The sequence below is a fragment of the Dendroctonus ponderosae genome, unplaced genomic scaffold (assembly GCF_020466585.1).
Source record: "Dendroctonus ponderosae isolate FM_Combo_2020 unplaced genomic scaffold, Dpon_F_20191213v2 Dpon_F_20191213_1, whole genome shotgun sequence".
Taxonomy (NCBI): Eukaryota; Metazoa; Arthropoda; class Insecta; order Coleoptera; family Curculionidae; genus Dendroctonus; species Dendroctonus ponderosae.
In genome coordinates, this window is record NW_026017110.1 from 37,167,047 (window position 1) to 37,176,261 (window position 9,215).

At 33.8% G+C, this 9,215-nt stretch overlaps 1 long non-coding RNA gene across 1 annotated transcript in view; it reads left to right on the top strand.

The window, feature by feature from the left end:
- Nucleotides 1-1,782: 1,782 nt before the first annotated feature.
- LOC125503975 overlaps nt 1,783-9,215 on the top strand; it is a 12,557-nt gene continuing 5,124 nt past the window's right edge. The window contains exon 1 of the long non-coding RNA XR_007281209.1: nt 1,783-2,032. This is a non-coding gene — a long non-coding RNA (uncharacterized LOC125503975). The remainder of the gene's footprint in view (nt 2,033-9,215) is intronic.

Sequence of the window (9,215 nt, forward strand, 5' to 3'; positions counted from 1 at the left end):
TAATGTGTTGACACTCACTGGGTTGTGACAATATCTTCAGAACTGAAACTTAGTCTTGATTCCGAGCTAGAACAATAAATATTTATTATTAGCCACCATTACATAAATTTTACTAATTACATAAATCTAGTTTATATCCAATAATACCTACAACTTGGAATTAATTTTACATTTGTTCGAAAATATATTTAAGGTAAGTAGTGCTAGAAAGTTTTGTTGATTACCTTGACTGGCGTTCCTGAAACAAATCTGCTTGATACAACTTTGGAAGTGTCCCTGGGCTGAGGTATTTTATGCCATTGCTTCGCAATGTTATATCGCTTGGATCAAAATGTTCAGAACACACAACGGCTTTTGAATTCAAAAATGTGCTCTCATCAAAATTCAAGAACCCAAACCATATTTTTTGCCTGGCCTGGTCCTAAGGAAATCTAAAATAAAGTACATAGTTGCGTTAATGATTCAATGTTCATTGATTGAAACCAAATATTGCAATTGAAATTTAAATTATTAATTGGTATTGTAAGCACGAGTCGCTACTGATCGGTTACCGGTTGTAAAATAGGTGGATTCTAAAATGACTATTATACTTACGGATGAAACGATAATTCCGGGCTATCCTGTTCAGATTTTTTGCAGATCACGCAACTAACACTCATTATAATGTATTTAGATGCACTTATTTACAAAATAACTTAAAAATATACTTAAAACAGCTATAGTAAACACCGTAGTAGGGGAAAGTAGGGGAACACAAAAGGAATAGTTGTCTTTTTTTTTGTGAATGAAAGAAAGTTTGGCAAGACGTTCGTTCGGTGTTGCCATCGTCACAGAACAATCATAATGTATTCAGAATAATGCAGATCGGCGCACTGCTAGAGAACGACAAGGCTTAACAATTTACTCTTCAAAAGTCTACACACTTCAATTATCTACATTATAAACATTTCAAAATCATTTTAAAACTTTTTTTCGCTTGGTTTAAGCACATGTTTAGTTCTGTACTTCATATGAAAGAAACGGCTCATATCATAACCGGCATTACCGCAATTTCGTGTCTTGATGTTGGCTGAATTTCAAATGTAAACAGTTACCCCTGTGATTTAAACACCAAAACAATTTTAACAGAAAAGAAGAAATTACGGCACTCAATCCAGATTGGAAGCGCGTTTTGCGCCAAACAGCATGTGCGCCGAAGCGTTGGAATCCCCACCCATCCCCTACGCATGAGCACACACGGCTGGGCTGCATAAATACGACTTGGAATCCAGCAGTTGAATCATTCTTAGTCGGAAAGCACGGGAGATCACTTCGCCCACTGCCGCATCGCCTTTGAAAATGTCCACCGCAGTTGTGGACGAAACGTCAGGAAGAAATTCCGATAGACCACGGCTTCAAAGCCCGGAAAACATTCCTAAATGTAACATTATAAAGATTTGTAATTTATTAATGAGGACTTTATATGCGGCTCGCCAAAAAAACATTAATTGGCCCGTTTATTATAAAGGTTGCTCACCCCTAATTTAGACTATTAGTGATTCTTTTCTTCCTTTTCATTTACGAATTTACACTTATTATATTACACTGGCACTGAATTTAAAATATATTTTCCAGAAATCAATTATAATAAAAATAAAACAATTTTTTGTTTTGCGGATTATTTGGCGCCCCGTTGTGAGTTACGTCCGGACATGATGCCTCCCCTACGCCACTGCAATCAGATCATGGACTTGCACATGGATTATTAATCAAAGTTGAAAATAAGAACAAAAACAGATCACATGTGTTTATTTCATCTAAAAACTAGTTGGCATCGCCGCTTTCACATTATCTTTAATCTTCGAAGTTTAAATTCAAAGCTGCGCAACTTTTAGTTTCAATTCAGTTGTTCAGTACCAGACCAGAAAGTAGAGTATCGACTTCGGAACGACAGTGTTAAAGTTGACTCGTTCTGTGTTTCTGGTTGTTCGGTAAGCAGTAAGTTAAGCATAAACAGTGCAGTTGCATCAAGAAGCCGCACTCAGCATTTGGCGTAAGTACTTTTGTAAGTATGTTAATAAATTACATGCAGACTTGCAACTTATCAGATTCACGCGTTGTTTAAGCCAGCATTTTATCGGCAAGTAATTAATATATTATGTTGTTTTGTCGATTTATGATTATAAAACGAGTTACGGCCGCAAATGGTCACAGAAGTACAATCTTTCTTCATCAAAGATTATTCACTGATAAAACATTTTTTTAAACTGACTGCGATTATAGTGTAATTGCACAAGATGACTGCAGATGTTACAAAATATGCAAATTAATATTTTGTAATTGTTTATAAATGCTGATTTGCACAACAATTTTTTTTTTCTTGGTAGGTACTTTGTGCCAGATAGTATCTAGCGGTTCATCGAAAACGGAATTGTTGAAAATATATTTCAACACATTATATAATTACAATTAGTTTCAAATTTAATTTCCTACACATCAGATTTGGATATAGATATATCCCACGTTTGGAAAGTGCAGAAATAGACACATCATTCACATTTCACCTAAGGTAAAGAGTGTTTGTAAATTCTGCTATCTTTATCAAAAAATACCGAAAAAAGAGTATATTAATAAATTGTTAAAGAAAGCTTAGTAAAAACATACATGTAAAACGATGTGCTCTGAGTTCGTTTTTTAACAAATTGACAATTTTTCTTGTAACAAAAATTTATTCAAAATGTTAATTTCAGTCAAAAACGATTTAAATTACATTAATGTATAAAATATCTACAGAAAATCGTACCACAGTTTTCTGGATTTCACATCAATATTTAACGTAATTTGTGTTATCCAAAAGTCGACGAATTTCAGAATAACAAGAAAACAGAGATCAAACTTAAGGTTAAAAAATTAAAAACGAATTATTTTGGTTGTAAATCTATTATCGAAACAAAAATTTATATTGAAAAGTAATTTTGGAGCGAAAATAAAAAAATCCGTTAATATTTTTATGCACATAGAAGAGGGCTTTGTCAGACGTATACTGTATGTTTACATAATTTCATGCTCTACGTAATATGAATTGCTCCAAAATATGCGCTTAACCTATGTTCGGCACTTGATTTTTTTGTCAAATAAATTTAGTAAGAACTTTCGGTATCAGAACAAAATCAGTTTTAAATTGGTTGCAATTAAATCTCTTAATTTATCTAAAGTTAATTTTTGCCCATATCATCCTCTACCTTAAATATCATTTACTTTGTTGAGTTCTAGTAAAGATACAAAAATACATACTATACATGCTGGTATTAATTGTATTATGTGTTTTAGAACATTACAATATTCAGGGGTTGAGTTTAACATTTTTTTATATAAAAAAACGTTATTTGTGTTGGTACTTGGTATCCACTTATGTTGTAAATACAAATAGCGAAAAAGTAGAGCTAAAATTTCCTAAGAAAATTTCGATTTAAAATATACCGACACTTGGTTACCTACTTGATCGATGTAAATAGTGAAATATTCAAATATATTCCGAAACCAAGCGATCGTTAAAATTTTAATGAATATTCTTCAAAAAGGTTTAATACCTTAGCAGGTTAAACTAGATCCTCATATATGTATTACGCATCTATTGTGTAATGATCTATTCTGTTCTATGTAATCAACATAATTTTAATAAGTATGTTAAATTACTGGGTCATTGAAATTGGACCAGTCATAAATTAAAACTGATAAAAATATATGTCTCGAAAAACAAATCCGAAAATATATATTTAGCCTTATTGCATTGCGAACGATAGCAATACAAATGTTTTATGTGAAAACACAATTTTTCTGATATTCTGTGCAAATTTGCTTCTATTTTTACGTTTTTTAGAGAAAATATAACGCCTAGAGAAGAATTCCTACTATTTTTTAACTTGCATATTTGCCATCTCTTTGCATTATGAAAGCACATTTTATGCTTTGGTGTGCTTGAATACTAAAAAAGCAATTTTCTTATAATACCGACTATTTTACAATCTCGCATTTCCCATTCTTACACAATGGTAAATCGAATAAAGGCAATTGAAGGGTCTAATGCAATAACTGAATAAGTCCAATTTTTACGTAAAATGAGTTAGCAACGCGATATCATAGAGTTCGAAATGCTCCGTCGGACCATCCAAGACCAGGCATCTAGCTATGACTGTTAAAATTTTATGCGGGTTAATTGGGGTGCATATCTAGTGTACTGTGCAAAAAGAAGCTAAGTTTTGGACGTGGCAGGTTCTTGCATCACACTGGATGTTTAGATGGTAAGTTCCGGCGCATGTTCGTGTGCGTTTTGCGTTATTTTCGTTGGTTTTAATGTTTTCTTTCGTTCAGTTTGTTTTTTACATGTTATTTATACATTTATTATATTTTTTTAAATTGTTGAACTTAGAAATGTTTACATAAAAAACCCTCAACAAAAAATAATAAATTTACTTACAAATTTTACTAAAAATAAGAAAGTTGTACAATCGGTGTCGCTGTCCGATCTTGAGGTAAAGTTATATAATGGAAGAAGGCTACTTAAGAACAACAACATGGATCATGTGATGAATTGAGCAAAAAGCTATGTACCTCAGTGTGACCTTTGGTTTTACAACCAGATCGAGAAATATTATAAGTCTTAATAGAACTTAGTGTTGATTCTTCTGCGTCAGGATTCAACAGCGATAAATAAAAAATATAATGTCCCACTCAAGCTGTATCTTTAGTTTGTATTCAATCATAATGTATCCAATTAATAAAAAAATTCGACGAGGTAGTGTTGGATTTATTACTATATCCCAGGAAAGAACCAAAAGAAAGGTGCAAAACCTCTGCAAGATTTAACTAAGTCTATTTTTTTTTACAATTTTGAGCATATAAATAATGGTGAACGTAATATGGTTGCTTATATGTATTGCTTGATCAAAAATGTACAGCGCATTTGACGTTTTTAACTTTTAAATAATTTCGTTTACAAGTAAATAGTTTTTTGTTTTCTGAAAAATTTGCAGTACTGGACTTGGTCGGTTATTGCATTGGACCCTTCAATCGCTACATTTCTGTACTGGTATAAATATAATTCTCTTATCTCAGCACCGTGCATGGTCGTGTTGATCCTGCGGTCTCCGGCTGTGGACGTTATTATACAGGGTTATTCACACTATAAGGCACGAAAGTTTGCTGCTAAAGCCCGTGTCCTATGCGTCTGTTTGTACGATGATACGATGGTACGAAAGTGTTTCTATTGGTTGGAGATCTGTCAATTCGTACGACGACGGACAAACTGGCACGGGCTTTAACCGTTTGATTTCTAAAGAGTATTATTTGATGAATTGATTGAATGCGCAAAATAAGTGTTTGTGTTTTAATAAGGTTTATAATACCTAAATCGTAGGGTTATTTAAATAATCCCAATTTTATCAAAATCTAACCTAATTTTCATATGTCAAATTCTTTAGAATTTTTTAATGTAAGCGTAATTGGTAGTGAAGGGTAACAAGAAACAATATTTATATCCCCATGATAATTAACTTAATATGTTATACAGGGTGTCCACAAATTTAAACTAATGAAATAACAACTTTAAGTGGCTATAACTTGATTAATTTAAATACATCCCCGTATTATTATGGCATTTACAGATGTAAAATCATTTACTTTATTTGTCAGTTTAGTCTGCAAAATATTTTTTTCTAGCCAGAGGGGTATTTTTTTTGTAATTGTAGACGTGTTGGTCGTTATTCTAATATTAATTATTGCGGTGCTTAGTGAAAATGAAGAATTATCCAAAAGGAGAGCGTATTAACATGATTTTCACCCTTGGATAATGTCATAAAAATTGTTTATTGGCTTCTCGAATTAATGCTCAAAAGTTTCCTGAAAGAAATCATCCTAAGCCAGCCGTTTTTAAGGCTTATCACACCAGTTTGAGGAATGTGGGAGTGTCAATTATAAAAAACCCATTAGAAGGAAATCTGTCACTGAAGATGAGAAAACGTTTTCACGGTAATTGGTTCAGTTACCGAAAATCACAATATTAGTCAAAATATAATATTCAAAATTACTAACATTAGTCAATCAAGAATATCCAGAATTATAAAAAATCATAACTTATCCTTATAAAATTCAACTTTGCCAATAACTTTATGGACATGATTTTGAAAACCGAACTGAGTTTTCCATGTGGGTGTTAGATAAACTGGCAGAAAATGAAAAGTTTTTCGAAAATGTGTTATTTAGTGATGAATGTACTTTTCATAACAATGACCTTGTGAATAGACGCAACTCTGATTATTATTCTGATACGAATCCGCACGAATACAGGGTCATGAAAAATCAAGATAGGTGGTTAGTTAATAGCGCCCCATACACGGGCAGATTATCCGTACAGTTCAGATACGTAGAGTTTGATTCGACAGATCCAGATCGGACGAATTAAATCTTTTTCTGTCCACTAATTAACGTACCAAGCACGAGTGCCGATTCTTCCAGTCGGATTGGAGGTATCAAATTCGTCCGTTAGTGGAGTGAAATCTTACGTTTCAGACAGACTTGGTCGGGCGCGTGTTATTTCAAGTGAACTGAAAGATCTGGTCGTGCAGAGGCAGATTAGTTAAACTAAGTGTTTAAAATGCGAAGCAAGAGACGAATAGCTATTGCTTGCGCTGGCATCATAGTGGGTTCAGAAAATCTACGCAACAAAAGTGAGAAGAAAGTGGGTAGACTAGAGACTATAGATTGGAAGGGCGTCGGCAGCCATAAGAAAAAATTCGGCAAAAAAAATTAAATCGAATGCACGCTGGGATCTTTTATAAACACGTTGTTATTAAAACAATTAAATATATAATTATAGAAAAACAAACAAACGATACAAACCGAACGAATTAAAACCAACGTTAAAAAGGCAAATTGATCTACCACTTTCTTAGTGAAATACTGCAAATTCTGAGAAACATACATATGTGTTTTGTGCACACTAATCATTAGGTACCTTTTAGTTAAACCCCGGCTGTTCTGGGCAACTTATTTTGTTCGCTCATACAGTTGTTCGTAAAACCTATATTTTTAAATTTGAGCTTATGTTATTAATGACTACATCTGATTTACTTTTGCAACTTCATATCTGAAATACATCATATTTAGCGTAGCCTTTAACAAAGAGCAAACTGTTTTTATCACAATTTTTGCAGTTAACAATTGAAAATGTAAACATCCCATAAAACATCATTGCGTTTGAACATATGCCCTAGTCTGTACATAGACGGTCTGATTCTATATACCGTCTGTAACATAGCTATAATTCAAATGCGAAGAATCACTTCATACAGTGGTAATTCATTTTCTTCGGCCCAACGTAGGCACAAATTAAATTAATCGACCGCCTATTTACTGGGTATTTTCTGAAAAGCTTCGTCTTTGTAATCGAAGTAGTGATTTTCTCCTGTGACATTAGCTACCATCTCATCATCTTCCAAGATCTCTATAGCCAAATTTTCCATCATCACCTCTTGCCCATTGCTTGAATTACATATAACATTATGCACTATATCTCAAATCTGTACCAATGTCAAGCGTTAAATTTTATCTGAATATGTATTTTCTTTAAGCCGCGGTGGTATGGCATAGCATGACTGCTTAGGCGGCAATAATATCTGATACTAGTATTCGCCCGTACCCACTAACGGCGAAATTTGGTCCGCAAGTCCAGATCTGCAGATTTATTTTGTACGAAATTCGCATCGAGTCGTATCTTGCTCGTGGTTAACCATTAACGCACCGATATTTCTTCGAATTTGGCTCGCCACGTATCAGATATGACAGATATTTCGCTCGTGTATGGGGCGCTAATGTGTGGGGTGGAATACTGGACCCATATTTAGTTGGACCCTATTTTTTTGAAGACATCTAAATGGTTTGATGTTTCTCCAATTTCTAATAAGCCATCTTATCATCAGTATTATTAGAAGAAGTCCTTTTAAATATTAGAACCAACATGTGGCTTTAATTGGATGGAGCTCCTATCCATTATCATTGCGAAGTTCGGCAATTTTTAAAATGCCAACTTTCAAAACAGGTGGATTGCCCCCCCCCAGATCTCCGGACCTAACTCCACGAGATTTCTTTTTGTGGGGGTACATAAAAGGAATTGTCTACCATACGCTTCCGACAACTTCACACGACCTGAATATACGCATAAGTGACGCTTTTAAAACTAACTCCGCAAATGTTGTCCGCAGAGTTAGCTGTGGTTTTGAAAAAAGAATATACAAGTGTATATATATGTATACAGGGTGGCCATTGTCTGAATGTTTGTGTGGGTAACTTCTATATTTTTAAAGATAGAGAATCAGTTAAATGGACAATCAGTTAAATGGCCTATTCATTAGCGTTTTCAAAATTTAGGTAGCCGACTTGGTTCCTGAAATATCCTGAAAAGACAACAAATCAACACTTTTAATTATCACTTATTACGTAAACTGCTTAACTTTGAATAAAAGTTAAAACTGCCCTTAGTACAACTTTTTGCGTTGAATCCAATAAACTAGCACTCGTTATCATAGTCAACTTGATTTACGAGAAAAATAAACTTATGGTTTTTTAAATGGTAATCATAGTTGGCTGTGGGCCTTTTAAAATCCTTACTTTTTCTGAATTTAACGATATAATTGTTTGTATGTTTTTCTCCTTTTAATGCCGTAAGACTTCAAAAGAAGATGAAAAATGTGCAGTAGGCTATAGAAATAAGAACTATGTTATCACACAAAACAGGGCCTAAATTATTGAGAGAGCACCGAACTTTGAAGCGGAACTTTGTTCGAAATTATGGCTAACAGAATCATCAAGATCTCAAGTCCCATTCTCAGGCGAAGCACGATATTGTCTTCATATGGTAGATGGTCAAAAGCGAGTGTAACGGCGAACAGAAGAAATATTTATCAATCTTGCGGCAGTTTGGTTTATCAAATCTTTTATCGAATTAGACGATCAGAATTTTATTTTATTGTATGAGAATGCCCGACCACATACAGAGCGGATGGTGTATCATTTCTTAGAACCTGCGGGGATTAGGTATCATTTTAGAGTGGACTGCTAGGAGCCCAGAATGAATCCTATTGATCTAGCAGATGAATTTAGGACGTATTGTAGGAACTCGCAAAATGTTTCCAGCGACACTACTAGAAATGGCTGTTGCATTATCAGAAGAATGGGCTAAT